At 39.0% G+C, this 12,944-nt stretch overlaps 1 protein-coding gene across 6 annotated transcripts in view; it reads right to left on the bottom strand.

Annotated features, from left to right (window-relative positions):
• Nucleotides 1-3,136: 3,136 nt before the first annotated feature.
• tsnare1 (T-SNARE Domain Containing 1) overlaps nucleotides 3,137-12,944 on the bottom strand; it is a 1,025,035-nt gene continuing 1,015,227 nt past the window's right edge. For all 6 annotated transcript variants that reach the window (XM_063040571.1, XM_063040581.1, XM_063040590.1 and 3 more), the window contains one exon: nucleotides 3,137-5,395. The gene's annotated coding sequence lies outside the window, so the exon portion shown is untranslated. The remainder of the gene's footprint in view (nucleotides 5,396-12,944) is intronic.

Genomic DNA, 12,944 nt, shown 5'->3' with positions numbered 1-12,944 from the left:
GAGAGACTTTGAACTTTTTTTACCGAGCCCATGGCCTGTTCTTCATCAAGTTACCGTATTGCTTGCACTGGTGTAACTATATATTATAATTAGGTGGTTTTTGTCAGTTTTTCAGTCTTGGTCAGTCATGTGTTTCTGTGATATCATACTGGAGGAATATTGTATCATTTCTTAATGCATGCATTACTAAATGACAATAAAAGAGGATTGCGTGTCATCATAATCTAATAATCTAATTAAATCTAATGGTTAGACTGAGAGAATGAATTAGGAGCCGGACAGAACCTTGTACTGCCTTGTCTCTTCCAACCCCACAACATGGAGCTTCCAACTGGTGTGGGCAAAGATTGCACACAATAACTTGATTGGCTGCTAACAAGTGATGCCTGGCAAGCCACAGGAGAAACTCTGGCTGGCATCTAGAGATCTGCCCTTGAAAGCTGAGAGCTGCAAGTTGGCCCTGTGCTATGCAGGACCATTTGTATTGGAGAAGGCCATCACAGAGACTCCTAAAGAATGAGAAACCTGAGAGACTCCCAGGTCTGCTCTGTGCCCTGCTTCCTGACATCTTACCGAGTGTGGGACAGGATCCATTGTCCTGCAAATTGGGAAGGATATGGACCAGAGGAATATTCTTGTGTTCCAGTTTATAACATCCTGAACAAGTTTCTCTTCCGGGGCTTCCAGCTGGCGCAAGTCTCTGGCACTTCAGGAGCTGCGTCTAGGGAGGGGGCCTTTGTCACAACTACTTGTATGGAGGGGGACCATGTCAGTTTCCCTTTTGTAAAAAGGTTAAATTGGCAGGTTTTGAGTTTAGTGGAACCTTGCCCAAATTGAGGGAAGTTTGGGAATTTAAAACCACCAGAATAATAATTCATTTGTCATAAATTTTAGGAGGCTAGGATGAAGTCAGTCAGGACCCTGCAGACTCTCATACCCAGCTTCAGCAAGTTGGTCAGTTCCACTACCCAGATGATTATAATTTTGTTAAATTCCTCCGTCCCTTCTAATTCTCAACTATTTCTGACATATCATTTGGAACCTCAATGATAAAGACTAATGCAAAATATCTGTTTAATTCATCTGTCATTTCCTTGTTTTCCATTTTAGTGCCTTAAACTCACTATTCCAATTCTTCTTTCTTTTAAATATCCATTGGAACTCTTACTAAATATGTGTTTTCACATTTCTGTTTTTTTTTCCCTCATAATTAACCTTTTAGTCAAAGATGATACCAAGTGATCAATTTGTTTGGTGACACAGAAAAAGAGGGGAAATGATTTGATTAGTTTTGCTAAGTTTAGTTTTTCCAGCATATTAAAAAACAACAAGGGACCCTATAGATTATAGGAAAGCCCTGGTATATTGCACTTTTTGCTCCATTGATTCCCATATTGGTTTTGAAAGCCCTGTTATTTACTTTGTAACATTCAGGTTCCATAGAAGTTTATAACAGGTTCAGACATACATTTCTTTATGCAGAAGAAATTTAGCTTGAGTATCTCAGAAAAGTTACAGGCAGAAGAAAAATCAATGACAGTGACAAAAAAAAATCATAAAAACAAGGAAGTCTACAGATGCTGGAAATTCAAAGACAAGAAAAATATTTTCACAAAGAGCCATTGCCCTTTGCAATAAATTACTGATCTATGTCATGTGTGTAGATCCCTGTGGTATCATAAGCTCAGGTTGATAAGTTCCTGAGAGGAAATTTTGGTTGTTTTTGGATGGTACATTGATAATTAGTTGTAATTAGAAAATATTGGTCATTGCCACCTCTTGGAAGCTGAGTGGAATTTAATTCCTTTCAAGAATATTCTATTTCTTTGGATCTTCTTTTTCATTCCTGGTTGCTCAGGTCCTGCAATTTAGGTCCATTGACTTCAATGATGGTTCACTTCTAGGTGGTGAGTACAACTATTGGTCACTACTCTCACACATGTTTAATGCTAGTCACCAGAGAAAAATTCTCTTCATGGTTCAGGATTGCAGATCTGTTGAACCACATTTGAACTACAGAAGGTCACAGTAAGCCCTCAACCCATATAGAAACCTATTGGTGACAGCAAGGTTCAGACTGCTTGTTTTATAAAATTTGCAATGACATAGAACATAGCCCTCAAAAAACCGTTGAATGTTGCTTCTGATCCTACCTGTGGAAGGAGTGACTTGATGGTTATTTCTTAGCTGTATGCAGTGAGAAGGTCTGAGATGGGGAAAGATTTCAAGCAAGAGGAAATTTAAAAAAAAGAGAAAAGTGCCAAGGTGAGATGGTTTGAGAGGTTCAAAGACAAGTACTTAGTAGTTGAATGATTAGTTCTTAAGATGACAGAACTAGAGGAGTAGCATGAGTATTCAAATAAGGAAAAGTGGTTAAAATGGCACAAATCATTATGGAGTGTGATCTGAAATGATATTAAGTTTGTTTGACACTTGAATGGGTTTTGGTTGTCAGTGTTAAAAATAGAATGGGATAGAGCAGTCTTGGAGAAACGAGACAAAAGATTGCAGATGCTGGAATCTGCAGCAGCACACCTGATGAATGGTCACATCCTGAAACATCAACTGTCCATTTCCTTTTATAGATGTCTCCTGAGCTGTTTTGTGTGTCACTAGAGGAAAGATAAATCTTGTCATCTAGTTCACTTTAAACAAAGCATTTCTTCTTACACTGCACCAAGAAAATGGAGGAGAACTGTGCCTAGGGATCGGGCTGCAAATAATGGAAGCTGGGTCATGAAATGAACACATAATCTGACATCCTTTTAAGGATTATAGCATTTAATGAAGGCATTCTGACTCAAAATAGGACAGTTATTAATTCCATTTTACTTCAGACAGTAAGTGTCTTCAATATGATGATTACTTCTCAGAGGATTGGTTGTCTCTTAGAATATCCCACCTTTGCTTCTAAATCTAATGCAAGGGTCAAGTGCTTTACATCCTAAGTATATGCAGAGCTATTAATTATTCTAGATGTATTAGAAAGAAAGGTGCTAACCAAAGCAAATGCTGCTTTCATGTGTGAAGGTATTCTTTTCTAGTCCTAATTTAATGTCAACTCTTTCAGTTTTCTTAGATTGTAGGCACCTCTGCAGTCCAATAACAACAACAAGTATTCATTATGTACCTTTTAATGCAACAAAATATCTCAAGGCACTTCACAAGTATTATCACACAAAGTATGACAGCAAGCCACTTACAAAAGTATTAGGGCAATCACCAAAAGCTTGGTTGAAGATGTAGGTTTTGAGTATGTTGGAGGAATGAGAGGAGGAGAGACAGAGAGGACTAGAGAAAGAAGACAAGAGTTTAGGATGCCAATGGAATGCTCATTGAAAAAGTGTTTGGGTTGTTGGATTTGGGGAAGTTACAATTGAGAGACTTAAGAACAAGATGAGAACAAGGTCTTGCTGAACAAATGCCAGTGCAGGCGATTAAGCACTGGGGAAATCAAATTTTTAGATTTAGAATTACAGACAGTTGAAATCATGGGCTAGCCAAGAATAGACAAAGTTAGAGGTAGTCAATACATGTTCAATAGCTTCAGTGGTAGATGAGCTGGGATGGGGGATGGGGGGACAGGGGGTGTTGCTGATGGATCGGGCGGCATTGGGATGAAGCCATGGAATGGAGCTTGTGTAAGGGACCAGTAACAATGGCTTTATTCTCCTCAACAACGGACTTGCAAGAAATACCTTCTCAGCCAGACTGGATGCCAACCAAGCATTGGAAGCCACAGAAAATTCTAAGGTGTTTGAGAAGAACTACACAACACAAACATCCATGTGTAAACTTCCACTGGCTTATTGGCCAATGCTAACAAGAGGCTGTGTATGTATGGATTCTCAGAGAAATAGTGCAGAAGTGGGAAGTGATGCCATTTATCCCTATGACTATATAGGGCCAGCAGACCTGGCTGGACAAGTGGGGAGGAGAATTGGTAAGGACCATATGATTGACCACACCAAATGGTCAAGGCATTTTGACCCACTGTGTTTGTTCCACCATTTAATCATAGCATTTTCTATCCACCCTATTCTGCTACCTTCTCCACATAAGCTTTAGAAATTTCACCAATCAAGAATCAATTTCTACCTTAAATACACCCAGTGACTTGGTGTTCATATCCCTCTATGGCAAGGAATTCCACAAATTCACCACCCTTTGACGGAAGAAATTCCTCATCATCTCATTTCTAAAGGGACATCCCTTTATTCCAAGGCTGTGCCCTCAGATCCCAGAGTCTCCTACTAACTGAAATATCCTCTGCACTGCCACACTATCCAGTTGTTTAGAGGGAACAAGGTGGCATTTTTTTTATTTGGAGGAGATGAGTGACTGTGGCAGAGTTGAAGATATGAGTCTGTGACATTATAGATTAAGAAGAAGCCAGTAAAGGAAGTGGTAAGATCAGTCTTTAAATAGAAACAGGCTAAACAAGTAGAAGATGGATTTAGAATGAGCCAGGAGAGGTTTGGGATGAAGGAGGAAAGAAACCACGAGAAAGGCCAGGTCTCAGGTCCAAAGCAGAAGAAACCAAAGAGTATATCTGGTAACCAAGAAGGGGTAAGTGATAATATAGCTTAATGTAGCTTCAATCTCAGTGACAAAGAAGATCCTCAGTCTCCCATGTTGTCGATGGAGTTGAAGGTTCGGAAACAGGAAAATGAAATTTAAGCAGGCAGTTCCGGTGAAGAAATGGAGTCAAGACTGATGTTTGCATTTTAGCATGATCCAGGAACAGTGACTGGCTTTGTCAGATAACAGATGTTTTGTGTGGCCAGCCCAGAATGGCAGTGAATATATCTACTGGATGACTACTCTAAGCTTTCAAAACCTTGTTCTTCCAGATTGGCATGTCAGAAATGAGGGCTTCATCAGTGGGATCATTCAGGGTTAAAGAGATTAAAGGTTAAACTGGGGGTGGGGGTAGTACATTAAAAATGGAGATGAGGGTGTGGCTCACAGATTAGTAATGCAGAAAGATCAGAATGAGTGGAGGGCAAAAATTGAGATTGAGATTCAATTGGGATTCTGAGAGGGCAAAGTGAGTAAATTGAGGGAGAGGATTTACCAGTGGAAGACACAAGAGGTGGGGCTGCCAGAGGGAAGGAAGTCAAGGTGAGAAACCTAGAAAAGTATCAGATAGTGTACTGCCTGGGATAGTGGCAACATGAACAATGAGACTACATAAAGTGAGTGGGGAAAGTTAAATGGAGGGAGTGAATATGATGACAATTAATTCAGGAGAGAAGGAAAGTGTGATGAATTGAGATGGAGACTGGAATTGATAGAAGAATCCATTTTTGATTGATCTGGCAATGATTCACTTCCATAAGGCTGCTTTACTCCGCTTGCCTTGTAATTATGACGAGGGATAAATGTGCTCCATCTGTAAAATAAACAAAAAAAAAAGCACTTTACCTTCAAATATTCTGGAAAGGATATATACCAGATAAATGATTGCATTATCTAAAAGATTATATATTTAGACACCTTTGGGTGGAAGCTCCACTTGGAAAAAAAATATTTATTGAAAATTAGAGATAGATTATTGCTTCTTTTTAATCATTATATTTAATGGAAAGAAAACTCTGGATATTCTTTTCCCAGAGCTCATAAACGCAGCTCCACAGAGACAAGTGGAAACAAACATGAAGAAACAAACATTTTCATAAACTACATGCTAAATCGGTGAAAACTTGAATATGAATCACAGTCTAATATCTTGTATTTCAGAAGAGGTTCCAAGGTCAGCCTTGCCATTGAAATGTCTGAATGACTATTTGAAATCAAACTGTTCTGTCAGCTACTCTAGTCGTAGGGAGATAAAGGATTTCAAAAATAAATTGCTCAGAGATTGCAGATGATGAAATCTGGTGCAAAACAAACAAACTGCTGGAGTAATTCAGCAGGTCCTGAAGCAAGGTCTTGACCCAAAACATCATTTATCCATCTGCCCCCATAGATGCTACCTGACATATTGAACACTGAGTTTCCTCCAGTAGTTTGTTTTTTGTCCAGTCATTATCACATTCCTGCGGCACGCAGATAACGACTTCAGTTTGCAAATAAAAATAGAAAAAAAGTGCAGGAAATCTGAAATCAAAATTTTAAAAATGCTGGAAATGCTCTTCAGATCAGGTAGCCTGTGTAGAAAGAGAAAAGGGTTGACATTTTACAACAAAATTTCTTCATCAGAACTTGTATTAGCACATGCGTGGGACCAAGCTCCAAGTCACCAAATATTTTGTTCACTGAAGCAGACCAAAGGATGGGCCTTACACTCAATATTCACAAGATTAAGGTCCTCTAGCAGCCTCCCTCTGATGTATCATGGCACAGACCTAGAAAATAACGGACCATTTCCCATGTCATGGGAGTCATCTCTCATTGATGGTAATCACTTTCAATGGACCAGCATCATTTTTGATCAATCAAGGGAAAATGTATTTGAAGACTTTGGACCTGGCACAAAACTCATGGAACCCTCCCCTCCTATATGCTTCAGTGCTACTTCAAGACACTGGAACAATACTACCAATGTTGCAACTAATCTGTAATTATCGGGAGAGACAATTCACTTCCCTTGACAGCTTTTGCCTCTACCCTGTTGTTGCACACTCAAAGAGTGTTAGCCCTGGACTCCGGATGTCTTCTGCTCCAATCAAGCCACTAGGAGAATTTGCTTGCTGACAGCCTTTTTTATTGATGGCTTCATAACAGACAGCTTTGGAATGGCCATGCTTTCCATGGCTGTCTGCTGCTTTGTCTACCAATCAAGTAGTGCTGTAAAGGTGTGGTTAGATTTCTTTCCATGTTGACACATCAGTCAAAACTTTCCAAAGCACATTACTTCTCAGATCAGGAGGCCTTTTTTTGCATGCATTTGCATTGTGAAAATGGATAAGTATCTGAGTAATCCTTTCCACTTTAAACCTTCCGGTATTTACTCTTTCAATTAACTCCAAATATGTCAGCTTTTACATCAACATGCATCAAGCCTTTTTGCTTGTTTATCAAATATGAGATAGTTTTACCTAAATGTAACAGAGTCATCATCAGTCTCGTCCAATTTAGCAAAGTCAGAGCAAATAATCTCTGAAGCTTTTAACATACTGATGGTTCAAAGCATAATTCCATCATTCCAATTATACTTAAACTCATGAAATATTCAGATAGTTTCCACGAATAACTCAAGTAGAATCACATCTCCATCAGCCAAGGTCTGAAATTTTTAACTCTGGAAATGCCATTTGATTATATCAAAAAAAGAAATTATTTACTGTATATATGGAAGGAAGAATATGGTCTTGAATATACTGTTCAAACATTGAAATTTTCACTGGAGTTTGACAGTCTTTAATTTTCTTCTGCTATTCCTTGCAGTGCAATGTGATGGTTAATTAGGAGAATTATTTAACAATGATTAATTTGAATTAACTTCAGTAGATAATTACCCAAAGCTGGAAAAAGAAAATTCTTTTTTTAAACTGAAGTACCTGAGACAGAAGCCAACCTACAATTATTGAGCTTACACACCTGTGAAGTCCACAAATTTACTGTTCTGGAGAAGAATGTCATTTCTCCCACAAGTCTATAATGGTGGTAATAGAGCTACAGGCATTTTGGATAAAGTCCAAGCTCATCAGCAGAATCCATATGGATCTACCCCGCATCTGTAAGGTATTTGCGATTTGCAGCTTTCATTTTAGCCTGCTCATTTCCCTGGAATCAGTTCAGCCAGATGAGTTGTGTATTAAGTCTGTATGGATGGAGTGAGGATTGAGTCATTATGGATCAGCAGGTAGCACTCTCGCCTGTGAGCCAGAGGTTTCTAGACTTAAATCCGTAAGCAGAATATTGAATACAGAAGAGTAGTGTCGGATTCTAATGCAGCTCTTTGAGATTTCTACACTGTCATTGATGTTGTAGAGAGCAATTCTCATTGTGCTCCTTGTGAGCACCCATCCAAGATGACCTAGGTCTGGATTCCTGGATCGCTTGGGTAACACTAGGCTCGGTGGAGTTGGTTACAGGAAGCATCATTCTCATGGCCACCCATGTCATCACTTTTGGAAAACAGACAAAGTTGCATTTATATACTGCAGGCTTCTCTAACTTAAACAACTGAAATCACACATACATGAAATCAGTATTTTTAGGGCCAGCTAGTTTGTTAAGTGACATTGATGGTTTAGTTTGTTTTGGAAGTTTACTTAGAACTAAAGTGACAATTCATAAGATGTTCAGATTAGATAAACCTGACTAATTCTCAACTACCTGAAATATATATAAATAAAATTATGTATATGTTAGACTATTGTTTATTGACTACACCTCTCCCTTTGATATTATAATTGTAAGCAAACTAATTTCCAGACTGCTAAGCCTGAGACCCAATACCTCTATTTGCAACTAGATCCTTGACTTCCTGACCAACTGTAAGAATAAGCAACAATATCTCTGCCACGATTATTCTCAGTACTAGTGCCCCACAAGGCCTACTCCACTCACTGTATGCTCATGACTACGTGGCCAGATTCTGCTCTAACTCCATCTACAAATTTGCAGATGACACCACCATAGTGGGCTGAACCTCTAGTAACAATAAGATGGAGCACAGAAAGAAGACAGAGATCCGGTAACATTCACCAATTATCATCGACATTCAATCAATCAAACATCGACCTTCACCAATTATTATCAATGCACCTTACAATGAATCCTGTCCAAATGCTTGATAATGCAATTGTTCTGCCAATAACTGCAAGAAATTGCAGAGGACTGCGGATACAGCTAAGCACATCATGGAAAGCAACCTTCTTCCACAGACGCTTTCTACACTGTACTTTCTCTGTACTGTAACTCTTTATTCTGTGTTGTATTTTTGTTTTATCTTCTACTACCTCAGTACTCTGCATGGCCAGTATGCACACGTTTTTCACTATTCATCAGTGTATGTGGCCATAATAAACTAATTTAACAATTTAATTTATGTGTAATTTACGTTTTTCTCTTGTGAATGCTACTTATATGATGCCATATGCTTGTAACTCTGCTGCGAGTAAGTTTTTCATTACATCTCTGCATATTACAATAAACTTGCCTTTGATTTTGTTCAATCACAATGGAGAAAACTGCACAAGGGATACACAGTGTACATGCCGAATTACTTAGAGTAACTTTTGGATTTCCATGTAAAATTCTGCATGCATGAATATCCAGTGACTACTGTACAATTTCACTCATGCAAACAAATATGAAAGTTTCACTATTGTTGCAGCAAATGCAAGTTGTGTGCCAAATTATTTGTGCAGGCATAAAGAACAGGCATCAGGCTGAAACAAAAACACTTCACACCACTCCAAGACTGCAGTTGCTCCTGTTATTTCAGCTCTCACACCAGCATACCTAACAGCTGGTCAGATTAGCAATAGAACTAGATGGAATTGGTGAAGCACAGCTTTTCAAATACAACTTGCATCCTATTTGGTTCTACTCCTTTCTATTTCATGGTGCTTTATGCTTAAAATACACTGGCTGCAAATTGTCTGCTGTTTTGGGGCCACGAGGTTAGTTATTCTGCATGCTTACATTGAGAGACACCAGAAAACTCAGAATAGCCATCAACAGCAGTCTTTTCATTTAAAGAGCATTAATAATAAATGTTTGAATCATCTACAACCCAGTCAGACTTAGGAATTTCCTACTGTACTTGGGGAGAAATAAAATGTTTGATCTAATCACTTTCTGTTGACCTCCTGTGTTTTGCCTCTAGAGTCTAGATGTTCTCATAATCAATAATACATAGTCATTGATTAGAAGGAAGCCACTCCGCCCAACATGTCAATGCCAACTGTAAGAAAGAATTTTCCATTTAGAATTACTTGCCTTGTTAGTGAATTAAAATGAAGCTGAATTTAATTTTGTAGGTTCTGAGGTTATAATGTCTTTAGCCAGGATTACATAGGAAATCATTTGTGGAAATCTGATTGAAATCATTTGTGGGATCTGATTGAGACATATAACATTATTGGGGATCTGATTGAGACATATAAGATTATTAAGGGATTGGACAAGATAGAGGCAGGAAATATGTTCCAGATGTTGGGAGAGTCCAGTACCAGAGGGCATGGTTTAAGAATAAGGGGTAGGTCATTTAGGACAGAGTTGAGGAGGAACTTCTTCTCCCAGAGAGTTGTGGAGGCGTGGAACGCGCTGCTTCAGAAAGCAGTGGAGGCCAATTCTCTGGATGCTTTCAAGAAGGAGCTAGATAGGTATCTTATGGATAGGGGAATCAAGGGTTATGGGGACAAGGCAGGAACCGGGTATTGATAGTAGATGATCATCCATGATCTCAGAATGGCGGTGCAGGCTCGAAGGGCCGAATAGTCTACTTCTGCGCCTATTGTCTATTATTGTCTATTGAAATTCAACACCCAGCAAAGATGAGTTTCTAATATTATTACTTCTACAGTACTTCAATTAACAGTGCACTTTGGGACTTCCAGGAAGTAAAATAGTGTTTCTTGTAAAATTAAAGACTTTCTCTTTATTTCACTTTGCATGCACAAAATGTTATGCAATGTTACACAATTGTGCATTATATATTAGCTTTTTAAAATTTCTTTTTCTTAGGAGATTGTTTCCTGGTAGGGCAGATTTCTCATATGAAGAGAAATTGTCGAGACTAAGATATAATCTCTAGATCGCACATAAACAGACCCTTTGGCCCACCGAGTCTGTGCCGAACTGTTTTTCTGCCTAGTCCCATTGACCTATATCACGACCTCCATATCCCTCCCAGCCAAGTACTTATCAAAACATCTCTTAAAAGATGCAATTGAACCATATCCACCACTTCCACTGACAGCTCAGCTCCATTCTCACCAAACTCTGAATGAAGAAGCTCCCCCCTCAGGACCCCTTAAATATTTCACCTTTCACCCTTAGCCTATGATTTCTAGTTCTAGACTCACCCAACCTCAGTGGAAAAAGCCTGCTTTGTCCCATTTATCTTTTTCTTATGCCCATCGCCCTTCTGGGACATCATCCACCAACAGCAGCTTGCACAGTCTTTCAAGTTGTCCCCAGGTGTAGCCCAAAAATCCTTCCTCTCCCAGGGATAAGGCCTTTGGAGCCTATGATAGTGTTTCTGTAGCTCAGGGTTATAATGGCGTGGGGTTACTCCCCATGCCCAACCCTCCTCCTTTCGCAGTCTGGCTTAGGAGCATCCATGGCAGAGTTACCACTCATAATTTTGTATATCTATCAAATCTACCCTCATTCTCCTACATTCTAGGAAAAAAATTCCTAACCTATTCAACTATTCCCTATAATTCAGGTCCTCAAGCCCATCAACATCTGTGTACTCTTTAATCAGATTGATATCTTTTCATACAGGTTGTAAGGCTAAATGTGGATTTGATGTTTCCCCTGGCAGGGGTTTAGAACCAGGGGTCACAGCCTACAAATGAAGGGATGGTTATTTAGAGAAAAGATGAAAAAAAATTCTCCATCCAGTGGGAGGTAAATCTTTGGAATTCATTACCTAAGAGGGCTGTGGAGTCTTAGTTACTGAATATACATCAAGACAGACAGTAACAGATTTTTAATTACAAGGTCAAGGGATGCTTGGTTAGTGCAGTAAATAGGTACTGAGGTAAAAGATCAACCATGATTTTATTGAACAGGAGAGCAGGTTCTAGGGACTGAGTGGCCTATTTATCCTTCTATTATTGGAGAGTTAAGGAGTCATACAGTAAGGCAACAAGCCATTAGGCCAACTTGTACATGACGACCAAGATTCCAATCTAAGCGAGTCACATTTGCCCGTGTTTGGCCCATATCTTCTTGAGAAGCAGATAATAAATTCAGTAAAAGAAGTGACGCAGGTTGTTGATATTAGGGTTTTTGTTTAATTCTCTTTGCTCAAAAAATCTTCAAGGTGACATAATTTAAACTTCTCCATACTGTATCAATTTGCAAACAAAGGCTTGGAATGATGATATATAATTATTAAAGAAAGCATCACAGACAAAATGCTGGCCAGGCAGCATCTAGGAAAAGTACAGAATAAGTTTTTTAGCTGCAACCCTCCAGTATTTTATGTGTGTGGCTCAGATTTCCAGCATCTGCAGATTTTCTCTTGTTTGTGATTTGATATACAATTATTACTTCCTTTAGTTTCTGGCTTTTGCTTTTAGTGTTTCTGATCACAGTTTACTGCAGGCTTTTAGGCAAATTTTTAAAAGCCTTTTGAAAAGTAAGTGGCATAAGCTGAAATTCAGCTTATTTCATATTCATCAGCTATCACGCCTTTCAGGAAAGGAACTAACTTCGTGATTGAAAGCGCTGATGCAGACTTGACGTAGTTCAGGTCAATCTTTCAATGACAAATAAAAGCAAATGCACTTCTTTGGGGCAATTAACCTCTTCATCCATTAGAAATTGTGCAAACTATTTATTCTCAGACGTAAAAATTCAGTCTTAACATGTCATATTTATGTACACTACACAATACAACTTCTATGAAAACAGCAATCATCAAGTGAAGTCATGGAATTGCTGCAATAATCTCAGCATGGGGTTTTTCTTCTAGGTGTCTCTCTGTGCCTAATATGTTGATGACAGCATAATCAGTCGAGCACAATGCTGCTTCTTATATGTAACAAACAACTGGATGTGGCTATTGAATGGTGCAACACCATGTAGACCTTCACAGCCTTCATAAAAACTTGCTTCTTCATAAAAGATTGGAAATAACTCCTCCACAATCTCCATCAGCACAGGTGCATCACAGGGCTGTGTGCTTAGCCCCCTGCTCTACTTGCTTTAGACCTATGACTGTGTGGCTAAGCACAGCTCCAATACCATATTCACGTTTGCTGATGACACAGCTCTTGTGGGCTGAATCAAAGGTAGTGATGAATCAGCAT

This window comes from Mobula hypostoma, chromosome 1 (genome assembly GCF_963921235.1).
Source record: "Mobula hypostoma chromosome 1, sMobHyp1.1, whole genome shotgun sequence".
Classification (NCBI taxonomy): domain Eukaryota; kingdom Metazoa; phylum Chordata; class Chondrichthyes; order Myliobatiformes; family Myliobatidae; genus Mobula; species Mobula hypostoma.
The sequence above is the reverse complement of the archived record's forward strand: the minus strand, read 5'-3'. Positions and strand labels throughout refer to the sequence as shown.